The sequence below is a fragment of the Xyrauchen texanus genome, chromosome 3 (genome assembly GCF_025860055.1).
Source record: "Xyrauchen texanus isolate HMW12.3.18 chromosome 3, RBS_HiC_50CHRs, whole genome shotgun sequence".
NCBI lineage: Eukaryota > Metazoa > Chordata > Actinopteri > Cypriniformes > Catostomidae > Xyrauchen > Xyrauchen texanus.
The window spans coordinates 27,677,732-27,696,852 of NC_068278.1; the positions used below are offsets into that span (position 1 = coordinate 27,677,732).

At 35.9% G+C, this 19,121-nt stretch overlaps 1 protein-coding gene across 2 annotated transcripts in view; it reads left to right on the forward strand.

Annotated features, from left to right (window-relative positions):
* LOC127623693 (PDZ domain-containing protein 2-like) overlaps positions 1 to 19,121 on the forward strand; it is a 93,454-nt gene that overhangs the window by 6,469 nt on the left and 67,864 nt on the right. The window contains exon 1 of one of the 2 annotated variants that reach the window (XM_052098155.1): positions 7,619 to 7,966. The exons of the other annotated variant lie outside the window; for it this stretch is intronic. The gene's annotated coding sequence lies outside the window, so the exon portion shown is untranslated. Of the gene's footprint in view, positions 1 to 7,618; positions 7,967 to 19,121 lie in introns of those variants that run through there. 2 annotated transcript variants of the gene reach the window in all.

Here is a 19,121-nt window from a genome sequence, read left to right on the forward strand (position 1 = left end):
GGATGCTCCAATCAGAATTTTAACATCCGATACCGATCTCCAATTTTCTTTTCATCTCATCAATCGATGCTGATCATTTAACTTTTTCTCAGCAGCTGTCAAAACTGGTTATATGTAAGCTTTCTGCTCAATGTCACTGTTAACTACATTTCCCTGTAGGTAAAACCATATTTGTTGCCTAGTTTTTGCTGTCAAATATAATGTTAATTGATTGAATAATTCAGTATACACAAAATATAAATGTTACTCTTTATTCTAGGCCTTAAAAACTAGTCGGCTTATACAAATGATTCTTTACTGTATATAAGATAGTCCTAAAGAATCAGGCTTAATGTCAAAAGTTGAATTTAAAGTGAAAATTTGGGTTAGTTTGTCACCATTTAATTTAATTATTTTATTGTATTACAGTTTGCAATGCATTATATCATAGTAACTAAACATTTTATATAGATTTATTATATGTATGTTCCTTCCATTTAATTTTGTTGGATGTTGGTAATATTAGTTCCGCTTTCACTTGTTTCCGCGGGGAGTGTAATAACTGCGACGCACGCTCTCTCCTGAGGGAAACAAATGACAGGAGAATGAAGAGAAGTTTCTGGACTCTACAGGTGTTTCTGTTAATGCTGTTTGCTCAGCAATCATTTGATAAAGATGTTTGAGTTATACCCCATCTTGTATTCTGCATTAGTGTGATAATAATGATAGATACCTTGTGGAGACTGAGATGAAAAAACGCTTCACGCAGGACGCGCCAGTTTAGTGCAAATAAAGCGTTTAGCGCACGCAAGTAAACAGAACCAAACTGTGATCACTTCTGTTACTCCAAGCATGAGAGGGAGTTGTGGAGCACTGAACCGCTGTGAAAACACCAACAATACTCTAACTTAATATACACTGGACAGAGCAGCGCAAATAATCTTTGAAGGGAGCAGATTATTTATTTTATTAAATCGCAGCCCTTCCAGTTTAATAATCATACAAGGTCATATCGCGGTTTCGATTTTATTTCAATTAATTGCAGTCCTACTTTCAATTGTTCCAGAGTGAAAATATTATTTTTAAATGCTGGTAGAAACCATTTAATAACTGGTTAATTTTGCAATATTAATATTTTTTTATATATAATACAAAAGACCAAAGGGTTTATCACAGTAGTATTAATGGATTTAGATGACCAGATGTATATTTGAAATATTTATGGGGATATATTTAATGTTAAGAATGTTTATAGAAAAGACAATTTTATATGGGATATACACTGCCTGGCCAAAAAATCTGATCTTAAGTGTACCTTAAGGCAGTGTTATGATCTGTGGTTGCTTCAGTTGGTCTAGGCTCAGCAATGTTATGCAGCAATAAAATGAAGTCAGCTGACTACCTGAATCTACTGAATGACCAGGTTATCCCATCAATGGATTTTTTCTTCCCTGAAGGCACAGGCATATTTCAGAATGACAATTCATCTGGCTCAAATTTTGAAAGTGGTTCAGGGAGCATGAGGAATTATTTTTACACATGAATTGGCCACCACAGAGTCCTGGCCTTAACCCCTCTGAAAGTCTTTGAGATGCTGGAGAAGACTTTACGGAGTGGTTTGGCTCCCCCATTGTCAATACTGCCTTTAGCTCTGATAACGGCACACATTAGTCATGGCATTGTTTCGCCAACCATATGCAATGTCACAACATTTATTTCCATCACTTTCACTTTTGTTTCGAGCATGCTTGCGTGAGATTGAGGTTCTGTCTGTACAGTAGTGTCAGGTGAACTACCGCACAAGCTAACTATGTTGATGTAAGTGTGTAAATGTATGTGGGTCTGTAAAACAAGCATTAAAATGTAGCGTTTTTCAAATGATGCATGAAAGTGAATAAATCTCACAGTTGTTGTAGCGCCGCTAGTGTTTATTTCACCAGGAAACATACAGCAAAACATAGAACTCAGTTTGCAAAATATATAGTGACGTTCATTCTATGAGACTAGGTTGTGAAAGTCCCTTATTTTTAGATTGTTTTTCTTGACCAGGTCCCTTGTTTCAGCCACCTTAGCACAGAGTACTTTCATTTTAAAAAGAACAATATTAACCATGATTTTATTTAATTCAAACTGGTTATCATTTGGAAAGGTATGCCATAACTAAAATTAAAAAAATACAGTTACTGCTCAGAATGAATTGAAATTAAAAACATTTAGTTTTTAGTCTCTGATTTTAAGTATTTAATATGAGAGAGTGTTCTCTGCTGAAAAGACCATCTTGGCTAGTCATCCCTAACATGTTATTCTGGTGTGTTGGTGTCCCAACAAGCTTTTTTACTAGCTTCATTACTAGCAAGACTTCCACCGTCGACCAATTTCACCAGAAAGAAGGGTTGGAGACCCTTGTATCACCAGACCCAAAAAGCAATGAGCTGTAGCCTTCAAACACAAAAAGAGACACATTATGGAAATGTTTTTTGTCATGTTAATGGTTTCAGTGCAAAACCTCTGGGCCCAAATGGAGCTCACCACAAAAAGCCTTCTAGTTTTAATGTGTCTTCTTGTAATTTCGGTCCCTCTGTATTTTTTTCCTTTAACAGCCTGGCCCAGCATCTGTCTGTGGGGAACATGGAAAATAGCTTAGTGGCACTGCTCCAAACAGCCTGTGCAAGTGTTTTCCACGTGGTCAGTGAGAGAGTAGTGAGAAAACAAGATTAAGAATGATACACTTTCAAAAATTACTTACTGGCTGTCTGATCTTATGTTCATCTTGAAAGCTACTTTCAGCGGATTGGCCCTTATACATTAATCTCAGCTATATAAATCAAATGAAAGTAATTTTCCAGAGATTTTAACAAAACAGAAGCCACAAATATCTGGCAGTTTAGAACAGAGGTGTGAAGACATTAAGTTATACCCAAAATAAATTTTTAGCCATACATTTTCCACTGTTTTTAAATACATATACTGTGTTAAAGTGATTAATCGTATTACATTATCCATCTGTCTTCTCAAAACCACAATGAAACATTACAAATTAGTATTTAAACTTGTAATGCACTGTATCCTATATAGTCTGTAGTTCCTGACAGTGTTAAAAATCAAAGCGATTTACTCTTCCCACTCAAAGTCCTATATTTGTGAGCCAGCTGTCTGTGGTTAGTTAACTTGCCACTTGGATGAATGAGACTGCCATCTTTTCCCTGGCATTAACTTTTTCTGAGTTTTGCACTTTTCTCATAAGCGAGAGAAGGCATCAGCTCTCTCTTCTTTGGGGAACAGACTGGTGAGTATTTGTGTGGTGGCCCACAGTATAGCCAACATTTCAAATTAGGGACTGTGGTCTTGTTAAAACATACAAGCTTGTTCTTTGATTGAAAATAGCTTGTAATTATCAGCTCAAATGAAGGTTCTCTTTTGTTTTCTTAATTCTAATGAGAGGAGTTCAAGGATGTAGGGTGTGAATAAAATATGCAATAGGGGCCTGGGTAGCTCAGCGATTTAAGACGCTGACTACCACCCCTGGAGTTCACAAGTTCGAATCCCAGGGTGTGCTGAATGACTCCAGCCAGGTCTTCTAAGCAATCAAATTGGCCCGGTTGCTTGGGAGGGTAGAGTCACATGGGGTAATCTCCTCGTGGTGAGTTGTGCGTGGATGCCGCAGAGAATAGCGCAAAGCCTCCACATGCACTAGGTCTCCACGGTAACATGCAGATTGACGCAGAGGCAACTGAGATTTGTCCTCCGCCACCTGGATTGAGTAACTATGCCACATGAGGACTTAGACTGCATTGGGAATTCCAAATTGGGGAGAAAAAAAAGAATCAAACACTATAACTCACAGAAAGTCTTGAAAAGATGAATAATTATACTGCTCAGAAATCATAATTTTTAACAGATTACATACAGTATTAGCCTACTCTTATGTACAGGCAGGGTTGGGGAGTAATGGAGTACTTGTTATAGGATTACATATTTAAAATACTAAATATTAGTAACTGTAATATCACAGTTGCAGTTTACACCGTTGGTAATCAGAATACAGTTACATTCAAAAAGTATTTTTATTACTGAAGAGATTACTTTGCCTTTTAATGTAATTTGTATCATTTCATATTTAGTCTATTCAGTTGGAAAACATTTATGCATATAAATGATGCGATCTGAGGAGCTTTTGAACAGCATTACATCCCTTGTCAATATTTTTATGTGTATAAGGTTTTTTTTTTTTTTACAAGAAATACTAACCAGTGTAGCCTTTAACAGTGTAGAAAGCTACAAATAATATATTTTCAGCCTCATTCTATGAACAGAATCCACATACGATCAAAAAAGGATGTCATTGTTTATCATCGTTTGGAGCAGCAAAAATAGTTAACCTTGTGTAAAGCTATAAGGATTAGCTCTGTGCAATCCGGATATTCAGGTAATACTGTCTGGTTAGGGAACTAACCATTTGAAGCCCCTCAGATTACATTCCACCATGTCTGGCTCTGTGGTTTAAAATTATGCCCATGGCGACTTTGCTTTTGAAAAGTGATGGCTGAGATTGTAACATTCAAGGTAGTGTTGATGATAGAATTAGGTTGAACGATGATGATTTGCAAGCACACAATGCCAAATGCATGCACAGGACAGTACTGCTAGTTACTGATTTAACATATATATATATATATAACATTACATGGCTACATTTTAATGCATTAATGTGAGTGATCCTGTTTCTTTTTTAATCCTGTTACACATTCCAGAATCAAGTTGGGGCTGTGCAGTTGTGGAATTGTCCATAAGAGGGCAGTGGTGCAAAACTTTCCAGTTACACCTGATAAAATTCCTTTTATCTGCACTTTAGAATTCATTAACTTCATGAAATGGGAAAAGGACAAAATTAAATGGAACTCTGCCATGCCATGAGGCCTCCTATATTTTGTTATTTAACTTTGCATGCTGCTGTACATTTTATGTACAAAATAATCTGGTGGAAAAAAATGATTAATTCCAGCTATATTGTAGTACTTTTTCTCATACCTTGGAAGTAAAAGAAAACTAAAACAGGAATTAATTTGTAAAATTGATAGGGCAATTGACTAGGCAGCAACTAGTAACAACAGTTATATGGACATGATTGAGGTTTTATAAATGTTAGAGATAAAATAATGCAAATGTATTTTAATTAAACATATGATGAGAACAACAGCAACAATACGAGAGCAACTATTGGATGCATGTCCATTTCAAGTGCATGAATATGGTTGTGTTTTGTGAATGATGCTACTGTCTTTGGAAGACCCACAAACCACTCAGTTATGTTAAGAATGTGTGCCCAGAAGGCAGCCCCCGACCGGATGTCCTTCATGATGAAAACCGGTTTTATGAGGAGACACCCAGCCAGTGCACAATCAGGTGCAGGTCTATGGATCACCTTTCAAAGGAGATTCCATTGAGACTTACAGTTGAAGTCAGAGGTTTACATACACCATAGCCAAATACATTTAAACTCAGTTTTTCACAATTCCTGACATTTAATTATAGAAAACATTCCCTATCTTAGGTCAGTTAGGATCGCTACTTTATTTTAAGAATGTGAAATGTCAGATTAATAGTAGAGAGAATTTCAGCTTTTATTTATTTCATCACATTCCCAGTGGGTCAGAAGTTTACATACACTTTGTTAGTATTTGGTAGCATTGCCTTTAAATTGTTTAACTTAGTCAAACATTTTGGGTCGCCTTCCACAAGCTTCTCATAATAAGTTGCTGGAATTTTGGCCCATTCCTCCAGACAGAACTAGAACTCCCCAAAACCCCAGTGTAGGAGAGAGAGAGAGAGAGAGAGAGACGCAAGCACGTGGCCGTGTTGTGTGCGTCTGTTTGTCTTATGTTTAAGTTGAGTTTTACATTAAACCTTACATTTACTGTTCAGTCGGTTCCCGCCTCCTCCTTGCCAGTCCTTGAACTGACACAGTGGTGCCGCAACCCGGGAGGGAGGAGTCGTCGTGGAGTCCTCGCCGCTGCCGTCCGCCAGAGGAGCACAACGCTTAAAGTCAGGAAAGAGAGGAAAGCACAGTGAGGCAGCTTTTCCAAATCTGCTGAATTTTATGTGAAAGGATTGAAAACAGTGACTTCACAGAATATTCTGGGTTCAATACAAGTTAAGCTCAATTGACAGCATTTAATTGAGTCTTTTCCTTCCTTTAAAAAAAAGAAACAAATAAATAAACTAATAAAAAATCTGGGTTCCAGTGAGGCAATTACAATGGAAGTGAATGGGGCCAATACGTAAACGTTAAAATACTCACTGTTTCAAAAGTATAGCCACAAGACATAAACCACATGTGTGTTAACATGATTTTAGTGTGATACAATTGCTTACTAAACATTTCTGTGTAAATTTATAGCCAATTTTATAAATTCATTGCCATGGCGATGTAATGTCATCAAATTAAAACCCTAAAATGACCACAAAAATGAATATTTAAACAATGTTACAGCTCAAAATAATAAAGTTTTAACAGAATTTAACAGCACAAAGTTTCACATTTCTGCCTTTAAACCTCTCTAAACTCTTCTATTGTAAGTGCCTCAATAACCTCAATTTTTGCTTATTTTTTTTTTTTTTTAAAGAAAAGGATGGACAAATCTTTTTGGAACATATAAATAATAAAAAAGGCATGTCATAACCCCTTTAAACTCTGTCCATCAGAATGAATGGCACTGCTATCACCAAACTAGAAAAGTTGTTTATTGTAGTTTCCAAATTATCACATGATGACTACACAACTCCCAGAGTCTGCTACTTTCCATTTCAGTAAAATATTAAAATATAGGCTACTTCCCTTTTACCGGATTGCAGAGGCCAAGTAAAATTAGATATACTGTACAACTTGTGTTATTTACAAATGACACACCAAAGCCTGCATAGTAAAATCCATCCATAAACCTGAAAACATGGCATTCATTCAGAAATCTCGACCGTGAAAACGTTTTTAATCAAGTGACTTCGTTTTCTCAATCTGTACATTATTTTAAAGGTAGATAGCCCTGTAGAAAGTAGTTTAACTAGGTGTAGGTCTGTACAGCTGCTTATCCATTCATCCCACCTCGTGTATACTATACTAAAAGTTATATATCACTTTTACGTTATAATTTAGAAGCGGATTATGTCACGTAAAAGCTGAACTGGTAAAGAGCACCACGTTTCCACCTGATATCATTTTTAGCACCCATTGTAATGTTCACGGTATGGTTATCTAACTATTGCCTCAGGTCAAACCGTATTCTCATGATCTATTTGTTGAACTGAAACTGGCTGTATCTGCTGCACCTGGTCATCGTAACCGCGTGCAGCACTTTTGGAAATAAAAGACACGTTCAAAGTGCTGATGCTGTCTTAGGGCTTTAAAAATAAAAAAAATCTTGTCGCAGCGTAATGAATAGCAGGTCTCGACACGCGTTTTAAAAGCTGATGTTCCTGATACGACGTCTAAAAAACGCGGCAGGTAAACAGTAAAAGTACTGTTAAAAAAAACTGCGAATCTGTAACTGAGATTTATTCTTAGTGTCCTGTTTCGTGAAGGGGCGGGACGTCAAGAAATATCTCACTCGCTAGGGTTTAGATATAAGGCGCTGGATAATGGATCCTAGACGCTCGTGCAAAGCATATGAATGTCAAACCGAGGGGTATTTTCATTTGACTACCTCAGAGCCGTGATAACTGCCCGTATGTCCACTGAGACTGTCCCATGGATAAAAGAGAGCAGCCATGGACTTTAATCAAGCGCTGAACAAGATCACATGAAACGGGCGAGTCGTTGGAGTTATTAAACGTTTTCATGAACACACAGTAAAGTCGCTCAGGGACTTTATGGAAGCAAGCAGCTGATTGGAATTAATATTGAACTCACGAGAGCCAAAACGGCGCGCGCCAGCTGTTGGATAGTTCCTTCACTGCTGGAATTATGATAAGCGGGATCAAGTGAACGTTTCAGGTATGATGAGCTCCTTTTTAATTCGAAGCATTGGTGTGTTCCACCTGTTATTTGTCTGGAGACTAGCTATTGACTGCCTGGAGGAATACAAATCGTACTGGTTATAGATATTTTACAATTTTGTTCATATATTGCAAGTTTTAATAGCAAGCGTTTTGTTGCATGGTTGACAGATGTCAGGCGGTTAGAATTAGACTATATATAAGGGTGAATTGCAGTTCTGTGACTTTGTCATTCTTGTCGAGTGCTCTTGATCAGAAGGTTCTCGTGTTTCTTTTATTGTTATTTTTTCTTTTCTAACAAACATCTAAATGTCCCAGAGTGCAAGTCCTCCCACGTTTGTTGCAGAAATGGACATGCAGGTTAGACACATAAGCCATTTAACAGCATCCTTTTCCCTAAAAATCTGGATTAAAGGAATATTCCAGGTTCAATACAAATTAAGCTCAATTGTCAGCCTTTGTGGCATAACGTAAATTACTATAAAATATCATTTTGACACAGTTACATTGAGGCACTTGAATGGGGCCAATTTTTGGAGTGATTAAATGCAGAAATGTGAATCTTATAATTTTTGTAAACGCGTTTACATTAATTCTTCTGTTAAAACGCATATTTTATTTGTGCTATAAAGTTGTTTAAATCATTGTTACAACCATTTTAGGGTTTTACGTTTGTTGGAATTACACTGTCATGACAATAAAGTTGTAAAATTGGATATAACTTTACACAGAAAAGGTTAGTAAGCGATTATGACACTGAAATCATGTTAACATGCATATTGTTAATGTCTTGTAGCTAAACCTTTGAAACGGTGAGTATTTAAATGTTTACTGATTGGCCCCATTCACTTCCATTGTAAGTGCCTCACTGTAACCCAGATTTGTGCTTTTTTAAAAGAAAAAAGTCAAAATTAATTTATCTGGTAATCAATATTATTTCACAAATGCTGTCGATTGATCTTAACTTGAATTGAATCCTGAATATTCCTTTAAGAATTTGCCAATAGTATTTGATATGTGCCTTGATCCAGTATAGATCTTTAAGAGGAGTGAAACACAGTCAAAGGGAAATATAGGCTGAAGACACATTTACAAGGAAACATATTGCTTGAAATAAGTGTTGTTGCTTCATAAGGTATTTCAGACATTGGTTTGCCTTTAATGTGGTTCTAAAGCTCTTTTAAGTCTGTTCAGTGTTTAAAAGTACTGCCTAATTGAGTATTCTTGAGGTGAATTGACTCAATTTGTTGTTGCTTTTTCATCATTGTAATTGGGTTTTATTATTTTCATGTATCCTAGTGGTCTCTTCTGAGCTCATAGTGGATGAAATCAAAGGGAAATCATCAGATACTCCAAGTGCTGCTTTGTGAATGGAAGTGTTCTATTTCCAAGGGAGCTCCTGCGTAAATAGAGACTATATAAATCTACTTCTCTCTGAATCAAATAAGATCCCAAGCAGCACTACATAAAGAAGTATACACTCCTGTCCTCTCATGGCTTTAACTGCTTTTTGAAACTCGCTTGACAAGGGCTTGAATTTATGAATGAACAAAAGTGCTTTGGTCAATGTTCACAGAATATTTCCTCTGCAAAATTAGGTGCTGCAAGGGGTGATAAGGGGTCTGCTAAACATTTCAAACAAATAAATATAAAAATGTGAAAGAAAAGTCTGACATTACTGAATTTGACATTATTACATTTTTATTGTGCTTTCTAATTATCATTTTAGATTATTCTATTGACAGCCATAGTGGTTAACCGTAAGAAATAAAAAATACAAATTTGTATATAGGCTTGTGATTCTAGGCCTGTCGCGATTTATTAAATAACCGTCTGATCGCGGTTATTTTACCACGATTATTGTGCACTTCAAATCCCAATCACGTTAGTTGAGACTTCTTGTTACTATAACTTACACTAATCAACATTCCCTGGCACTGGGTATTTGTGGACAGATGAGAAGTCTTTAAAATGAGGAGCACATTATACAGCTGTTGTGAATTCTGCTACACAGGAACTTTACATGCAGTCTGCAAAAATAAAAGCTCCATGGTTTAACCCCGTGCAAGTTAAGATTTTATTACAGAAATATTTTGCTATTGTATAATAATGCTAATAATGATAATGATGTCACCAAGTGGACCACATCACAGTGGATGGGTACAATGTGAATATGAAGAAGATTATAATTTTTTTTTCTCACTGTTTTGTTTTTTATTTTTTTATTTTTTTTGTGGCTGAAGTGAAAGAGTTTATTTTATTAAATTTTTCATAAGAGGAATCAAGTGTGAACCCTCAAAGAGGGTATGGGCAAAATGTAAAAATGTTTTGGTCAAAATATATATTTTTGTTTATATTGCAGTTTAAATAACTGTAAACTAAAATAATCGACATGTGAATTTTTGTCAAAATCTTGCAGCCATATCTAGCAGTTACGTATTTTCCCAGAGGTCTGAGTGTTGACATTCTCTTTGTCATTTAGAAATGTTACTGTACGACACATTTGGACTTTTTGACTAAAAGCAAGCACGTATGAGATTTGACACATATGAGAGAAGGGAAGAGTTTTCCCTTTTTTTCCTCCTTTTTGGAGCATTACAGAACCATTGCATTAAAAGAGTAGTTCACCCAAAAATGAAAATTCTCATCATTTACTCACCCTTCATCCAATCCCAGATGTGTATGACTTTCTGCAGAACACAAATGAGTATTTTATAAGAATATTTCTGATAGGTCAATATTTAAGTCAATTCTTGCTAGAAATTCTTCTCCCTACCTAGTAGGGGCCGAACTATTCCTTCAAAGGGGAAAGTACAGTCTGCACTACATTTTGCTAAATGTAGAATATAGAAAAACCTTATGACCAGATGAGTTAATTCAGGCTTTATGAATAACATTTAATTAACTTTTTTATATTTTGTTGGACGTTTTATTAACACAACTGATGTAATGGCATATTTGAAATGTTTGATCATGCCTTACCATGGTGCTTCTTCCAGTGAACAATTTGAAACTTTAAGTTTACATTTATGATTCAACAACATGCTGTTACCTGAATCTAAGGCAATTGTGTAAAGTTTTTTCTTGAGTATTTTTCCACACATTAATTACTTGAGCTCACAGAATAAGATAGAGATTTGCTATGTTAATTTAATCATTTTTCAATAGCTTTTTGCTATGTCTATTTCTTCAGTTAATTATAAGGCACTGAGCCAAATCTTAATCCTGTTTTCTCTAGCACTTGTTATTAATGTGAGTACTCATTCACATGCTGTTCCCTTCAGGTTAATCATGTTCTGACACTTTATTTAGATATTAGGTTGTAGATTGTTTCTGACTTGCATTTGCTTGTGCACTGAGCAATGGTCCTTGTCTATTTCAAAAGAGTTTTAGAGCATTACATAGGTTTTTGCTTGGACCCACACCCATACTTTGCTTTGATATCTTAAATGTATATTTAACCCAAAAATGATAATTCTCTCATCATTTACTTTCTGTTATGCCTTCTCAAAGTCATATGACTTTTTATTCTGCGGAACACAAATAAAGATATTTTGATGGAGAGATTATGTAAATGTATCCATGCAATGCAAGTCAATGGGGACCAACACGTTCAAGCTCCAAAAAAGACATAAAGGCAGCATAAAGTAATCCAAATGACTCAACTGGTTTAATCCATGTCTTCTGAAGCGATGTCCAGTGGCATAATGCGAGGAAGTGTAATCAAGCTTCAAAACATGACCGCATGTCTGTTGGAAGTGTTGGACACCATAGACTTGCATATTTACATCATATCTCCGTCAAAATACTTTGTTCCGCAGAAAATAGAAAGTCATGTGAGTTTGAGGCGGCATAAGGTTGAGTAAATGATGAGAGAATTATAATTTTAGGGTGAACTATGCCTTCAAAGCAGAAGTGAAAGTGTGAGAGAAAGACTGAATTTCCATGACCTGCATCAAAGGTTGTTGACCTTTAACTCTGCTAACATCTTTAAGCATCCGCTTTTCCCAACAAACATCAATCAATAAATATAAAACTGGAATTCAGAAACTCCTTTTATCTTTATTAGAATCACTTATTTAATAATACTTTTCATCACACAGCACTCTGGATTTCTTTATTCTGATTGGTCAGTGGCTGCATACATTCATTAAATATTTCTGAATAATGAGTGTTGTTCATAGCAACTCTGTATAACTGACCGTGCTCATCCAGGTGGTTCCTATTCACCTTATTTAACCCGCCCCTTTTCCACACTCCACTCTTCCGAATTTTGTCATCTAACTTCCTGTTTGTATTGAAGCTACTAAGAAGAGTCAATCAAAATTGATTACGTGTGGCAGCACAAAGTATTTTTCAGCTTGTTCGATAGTGTGTCTACAGCACTCCTTTACGAAGTGAAAATGCTATTGTGGTGTTTTTTCTGTCATTCACGGAGGTAATTGGAACTACCAGATCACATTCAGACAGCTATGATACGCTGCTCTTTTTCATAACACAAGCATTTAATTGTTATACGTGTAATTCTCAATACTGTTTATAATTTCTGTTAAAATGTGTAGTTGATATGAAATTTCCAACAGTGGCAGCTCGTATAATTACACATGCAAGTTCAACATGAAAGAAAATTACAATTGTAGTGTCACCATATCATTTTAAGAGGCTTAAATGTGATTTAAAATAGTTGTAAACGGAATATAAAATAAAATATACACTTTCACATATGTATGTGTGTATATAGTAGCACCCATTTCCCACTTTGCTAGCTAATTGCACTTTGTCATCAATACCATAGATATCTATATAGAGCTGCTAGAACGGAAGTTCAGAGACAAAATTTTCAAGATGGCTGCATGCTATTTTCTCTGGTGCACGAATACTTTGCTTGCATTTGTCTATTGTATCACTCAGTCCTCCTATGAAATAAAATAATTTAAACTGAATAATAGTTCAATTCAGTATTTAATATCCAAGTATTTATTTATAAATACTAGTGCTGTCAGTTGATTCAAATTTGTAATCATGATTAATTGCAGATTTTGAAAGTGCTGAAAATTGACACTATAATTATTTTCCTGTCAAAATGCATTTATTCTACTGTAATTAAAATGAGCCTTACATGAAAAATACTTAATTTCTATCATAAGTCTGGGCTTGTTTTGTACATGAAATAGCACTAAGAGGTCCTTCCTCTATCATTTTATCACAGAAGCACTGTTGTTTGTGTCCATTTACTTGGATAACAACCTCTGCGGCTCGATCACAGTCAACTAGCTTGTTACAACAGTACTGCCCATGGTATGTCTATAGGACTGCCACATTGTGCTTTTTAATGCTAAGCCTGTAGGCTCACCTTGGTATAAGGGCTCTGATGTGTGGGTGTTTGTGGTGTGTGCGTCAGTGTAATGACTCCGGGCGGACACATTACAAAGATTACAGCCTTTACAGCAGTGTTTATGCTGTATTAGTGGTAAATATGTTAATCGTGATTAAGAAAAATGTGCGCGTTAAGCTTTTTAAATTAATCGTATGTGTTAACGCATTCATTCTGACAGCTCTAATACATATTTATAGTTACAGTGTAATAAGCCAAATATAGTTCAAGCAGCCAGTCATTATTGCAAATGAAGGGTGATAAAAGAACCCTTAGGTTTGCATCAGGGAGTGGTGGTGGCGTAGTGGGCTAAAGCGCTGAGCTGGTAATCAGAAGGTCGCTGGTTTGATCCCCACAGCCACCACCATTGTGTCCTTGAGCAAGGCACTTAACTCCAGGTTGCTCCGGGGGGATTGTCCCTGTAATAAGTGCACTGTAAGTCGCTTTGGATAAAAGCGTCTGCTAAATGCATAAATATAAATGTAATGTAAATGTAGGTTGCTGATCACCCAGTCAGGGTTTATTTGGGGAGAATGACTGACTGACTTTACATTATTTGTTTCATAATTGACTATGATTTTATGATCTCACACCAAGAAAGTAAATCAAATTTCAGATATAGCAATACAAATCATAATAAATGCACAACGACTGTTGGCCAGAGATGGTAGAATGATTTTCTGTCTCTTTGCCTCTCCAGCAGACTGATGGAATTCACTGAACTTGGCAAGAGCTCTAATGTGCATCTGCTTTAAGACTAAAGAATTTTCCTGTCACTGAGCCATTGCTGAGCAATGTCACAAAATATCTCACACATAACTCTCAATGGCATTTTGTGTGGGCGTGTGGCGTTATGGTGAATATGGTGGAGAATTAAAGTAAATCAAACCCAATAAATTGGAATTCCTTGCTAGATCTGTCATAGCATCAGTATATTCTTGAGAGTATCCTTGATCTTTTGCAACATATGATATCCAAGTTCACACTTTCATGCACATCTGTTGTAGGTTGGCTTACAGCCATGGGTAAAGACTTTTCGAGAGGTTTTAGCAATAGATATGGATTAGCGTCTACCCAACCTGATGTCTAGACCTAAAATACAAACCATTCACAGGCGCCAGTTTGAAGTGTTTCAAATCCAAGCTTGCAGAAAAGCAAACATAGTGTTGCTGTGCAAAGGGATAAACACAAAACGAGTTTTGACAAAAAACAGGTCTCTTAGTAAGGCTGTCAAATTCAAATATTTATAGAATCTAAGATTCAAATGCCAACATGAGCATTCAAATTTTGGATGTGTGTCAGTGTTGTCATGATACCAAAATTACAGTAGTTGGTTCTGATACCAGTAACATTTCACGATTCTCAGCACCAATTTCGATACCACAGAAAAAATAGGCACTCTGCAATTGAAAACCTTTAGTCTATTAAAATGTTATATTTCAATGTAAACAATAAATTAAAACAATACTATGTTTCCTTCTAGTGTTTCTCCATTAAGTAAACATTGCTTCAGTTTTTTTTACGTAGGGCCTTATGAAATAAGTTTGTTCTAAATTCAATTTCTTTTTCTTAAATTCTACTATTTAAATTTGTTACTGAATTCCATATTTTATTAAAGATAAATGAAATTTTATCACAAAAATTGTGTCTAATCAAATAAATCCAAACTTTAATCAAATGAAAATAGAATACTTTTCAACAAAATAATAAAAATGTCTTCGTTAAGCAATCACAACATAATCGAAAAGCAACATTGGTCTTTTTTTGTCAAATAAAGTGCTGCACAACAGAGAATTACAGTATAAATTAAAACATTGATAAAAACTTCAGTACAACAGCAGTTTTTCTTGTTATATATAGGTTCAAAATAGTAATAGTAAAATACAATTTACGAAACACTAGTAATATATTTGTAGCAATTTCTTACATTTCACGTGTCAAGCTTTTATTTTGAACCAAACTTTTATTTTGGCATTCCTGATTCAGTGTTTCACACTTCCTGATGAGATGTTGTTTATATGACCCAGTGAGATTATTGAAGCGCAGTATGCTGTGATTTAATTGTATAAATAAATAGTCTGCAGGTGCTGTACACATCACATTGAATGAGCACTCTCTTGTGTCATCTACCTCAATAAGCAAATGTGGTGTTTTGATCAGTCTATAATTTCAACATATGAGCAGTTTCACACATTAACTTTGCAGCTGTATATTAATTATTAATTAAACCACATCCATTTGCACACTCAAATGAGCATGTGAGCATTTGAAACAAACTATTTAGCAGAGACGGGCTACTTCTATTTAAATTAATGGGAGAAATTGGAATGTCCAACGGTCAACAGTTGTAGAAAGGAAGTCCCACTTTACTGGTAAAAGGGCCAGTAACCTGAGCATTAGCTATACAAGCTGATTTCAAATATGTTTTTTGATCATAACCTTGACCAACCATTTTGAAGATTTCTGTCTTTTCCCATCCAAGTAGATAGGAGCAGCACATTCATGACTGGAAATAACTTCCTTAGAGTGTTTCAAAGGTTGCCACCAGTGGACTTTTAAATTGACATAGCATCTAAAAAAAATCCATCATTACTGCACAAGATGCTGGGAAAATAAAAAAAACTGCGAGACACAGTCAAAGACGTCTGTCTAGTGCACGCTTGCATAGTAAACGGTAGTGACCGTCTTTGGCGATTTTGTCTTCACTATGTCTTGCTCTCTTATTAGCGTCTCGCTGCATAAGCATAAGGTACATTCATACAACTGTATTTAAAGAAAAACAATGTGGTATGCCTGGTGTTATAAAGCTTGAGTCCGTGGTAATACTATGGCACTGTTATGCGCAATAAGTTGACATAGAACCATTAATTAAAGTGTTTCCCTTCTTGTTTTTCTTTTTTGAATTTTGGCAATATTTCAGTGAAAAAATAAATGTTTGTTTCTCTATTGCCTGTTGATATTCTTATCTCTTAGATCATTTTCTTAGTGTGAAAATTTCAGCAACTACAAAATCCAAACTGCAGTGTTGGTGTAGTTCTGCATTATTTTGCCAACTTTTTATAGGAAAGGGCATCCTCCACTCCACAACAACAAATCACTCCATGTCCACAGAAAAAGGCAGGCTTTGAGGACTATTCCAACCAATCTGTGTTGGTTGCTATTGTCCTTAAATTGTGCATAGGCTTGGCTTGAATAGATGGATTTCCCTACTGCAGCTGTGGTTTAGTCTGAGAGAGGCAATGAAGGCAGAGCCTGTTGCTGGGTTTCTCTGAGACCCATTAGCTTTTACTGCAGCCTAAATTCCTTGTCAGTGTGCCAGAGCTGAGATCATGGCTTGATTTTATTCTAGTTTGGTCTTTATCAGCCGCTGATTTTGCATGCAAGTTTTCAGAATGTCAGGTTTAAGGAGAGATCTCATTTTTTACTTGAGTATTTTCTCTTAGGTGGTACACTGATGTGGGTGATAGTCATATAGAGCTTCATCAGTGCATGACACACACCTGTCGAGAAAGCAAGCCACGGTTACAGGGCCGCATACGTATTTATTTTTTTCTTCACGTAACTATACATCTCTATCCACATTCCTTCTATCCTCTTTTCTGATCGCTTTCCTTAAGGTCGAAGTGTGCTTTTATGTTAAAAACTTTCATATCCCAGCCTACTATGCAGAGACATTTACAAGTAAGCTTTTGTAGGCTGATTTCCCAGACAATTGTAGAGGTTCTGTGGCGCTGTCAAAACATAGCAACGCTGGCACAACAAATGGCTTGATTTTGGAGAAAGGTTGTCTAGTGGGAGTGTTTGGGAAACCTGTTTGAAAACAATGTTTTGCACTTCTGTTTGGTGGCACACACTTCAGCTTTAAAATTTCTTTGTTACTTCCATCAATATCTTTTTCATTCCCTCCATTTTGCTCTTCGGTTTTCATCCATCATTCTGATTCAGAGACTACTGAACCAGCCATGCCAATTTGCTGAACATTTGACCAGTGACCTGAATGAAAGCAGTTATAAGCATTTGATTGATATGAGTATGATAAGCACTATTAGAGTGTATTGTTATGCAAATTTATTTGATTATATTTATTTGATTTGATTCAGCATGTGTGGTTTGGCAAGTCCGAGTTATTTCATGGACAGAACTTACATGATGGCATCACACATTAATCTTGTTTAGAACAGCTTATTCTCATCAGACAAACCTTTTATTTTTTATTAAATCTAAAGTATGTAAACTTTTCATTGTTAAAATACTTTATTCCATCCCAGCTTAATATGAAGAGACAACTACGAGTTAGCCAATCATAGGTACATTTTCTAAAAAACGGTAAACACTGTGTCTCTGTGGCGCTATCAAATTCCTGTGTTTGAGCAACCCGCTTAGACTCGCCCCAACAATGTAACTCAGCCAATGGTTTGAGTTGGGGGCAGGACTTTCTGACAATTTGATCATCAGCAAACCAGGGGTGTATTCAGAGAGCTGTTCTGAAAACATTGTTTATTTTTGCATTACATACTCCAGCTTTACAGGAAAAGTTCACCCAAAAACTTGACCTCATCCGTAGTTCTCAAATCAAAATAATTATATTTTTCAAAAATTCACCTTTTGTGCTCCATGGAAGAAAGAAAGTCAAATGAATTTGGAATGACATGAGGGTGAGTAAATGATAACAGAATTTGTATTTTTTGTTGAACTATGCCTTTTAAATCTTTTTCTGCTGCTGGCACAATGAAAAGACAGTTAGGCAGGCTAGAGATGTTAGGACTTGTTCTCCAGTAGTTCAAATGTAAAATGTGTTATCTGGGAGTACGTCCTCAGTAGCATTGTAGTCATGTGTTATGTGCTTCAAAGAAGATAATGGCTTTCCAGTATACACTTAGCTTTTTAGGCAATCATCTATCTCACATCTACTGTATCTTCTTACAATTGCATACTTTGGAATGCAGTGTAAAATTTCCAGTCAGCCATTGAGACTGGGGCTGTCAACAAACTCTAAAAAGGAGGAAAGCAGATTTGGATTTTTTCTGTGCTGGTTTTGTTCCAAGATATTTGAAATTATTCACTTGAGCTGTGTTGAGATATTTTTTCCATTGATTTCTAAGTGTCTGGGACAAGTTCAGTTTTGAATCCCACACAAAATAAACTACAAAAAAAAAAAACAATAGGAAAACCGATCATGCCAGAAATGGGTCAGTCACTTTTCATTATCTGCTAGATGACAGAGGGAAACACATTAGCACAATAAAGGAAAACTAGAGGCCCATAGTAAATGTTTCTCCCACTGATCAAAAACGAGATCAGCTGAAGCTTAAAAGCAGCTGCGTTTTACCAAACCGACAAATTCCAGAGCTTTCTTACCTGAACATTTCTGGACCTTCCAAGCAATCGCATTGTCAAATATTGTATAAATACTCTGCCTCCTGCATAAAGAGAATTACGCTCTCCATCGACTTGATATTTCCTGAACATTCCTCACTTTGTTGTATTTTTAACTTGCCATTTTCAGTCCTTGAATCCTTTGTACACCTCGTTGAGAAGGCTAAGAACCATCTTACTGATTCTGATCTCTAGAGTATCAGACTTAGCATGCAACCGTAATTATTTTAAACTGATTTGTCTTTTTTTTTTTTTTTTTATATAATTTATTCTTTTTATTTTAAGAACTGTCCTTGTCATTCCCGATGATGAATTCTTATGGTATGTTTGTATGTTGTTGACTAAGCTCTGTAATCATTTAAGAACAGGTTCAGTTGACCATGCTCTGTCATTAGCAACTGGC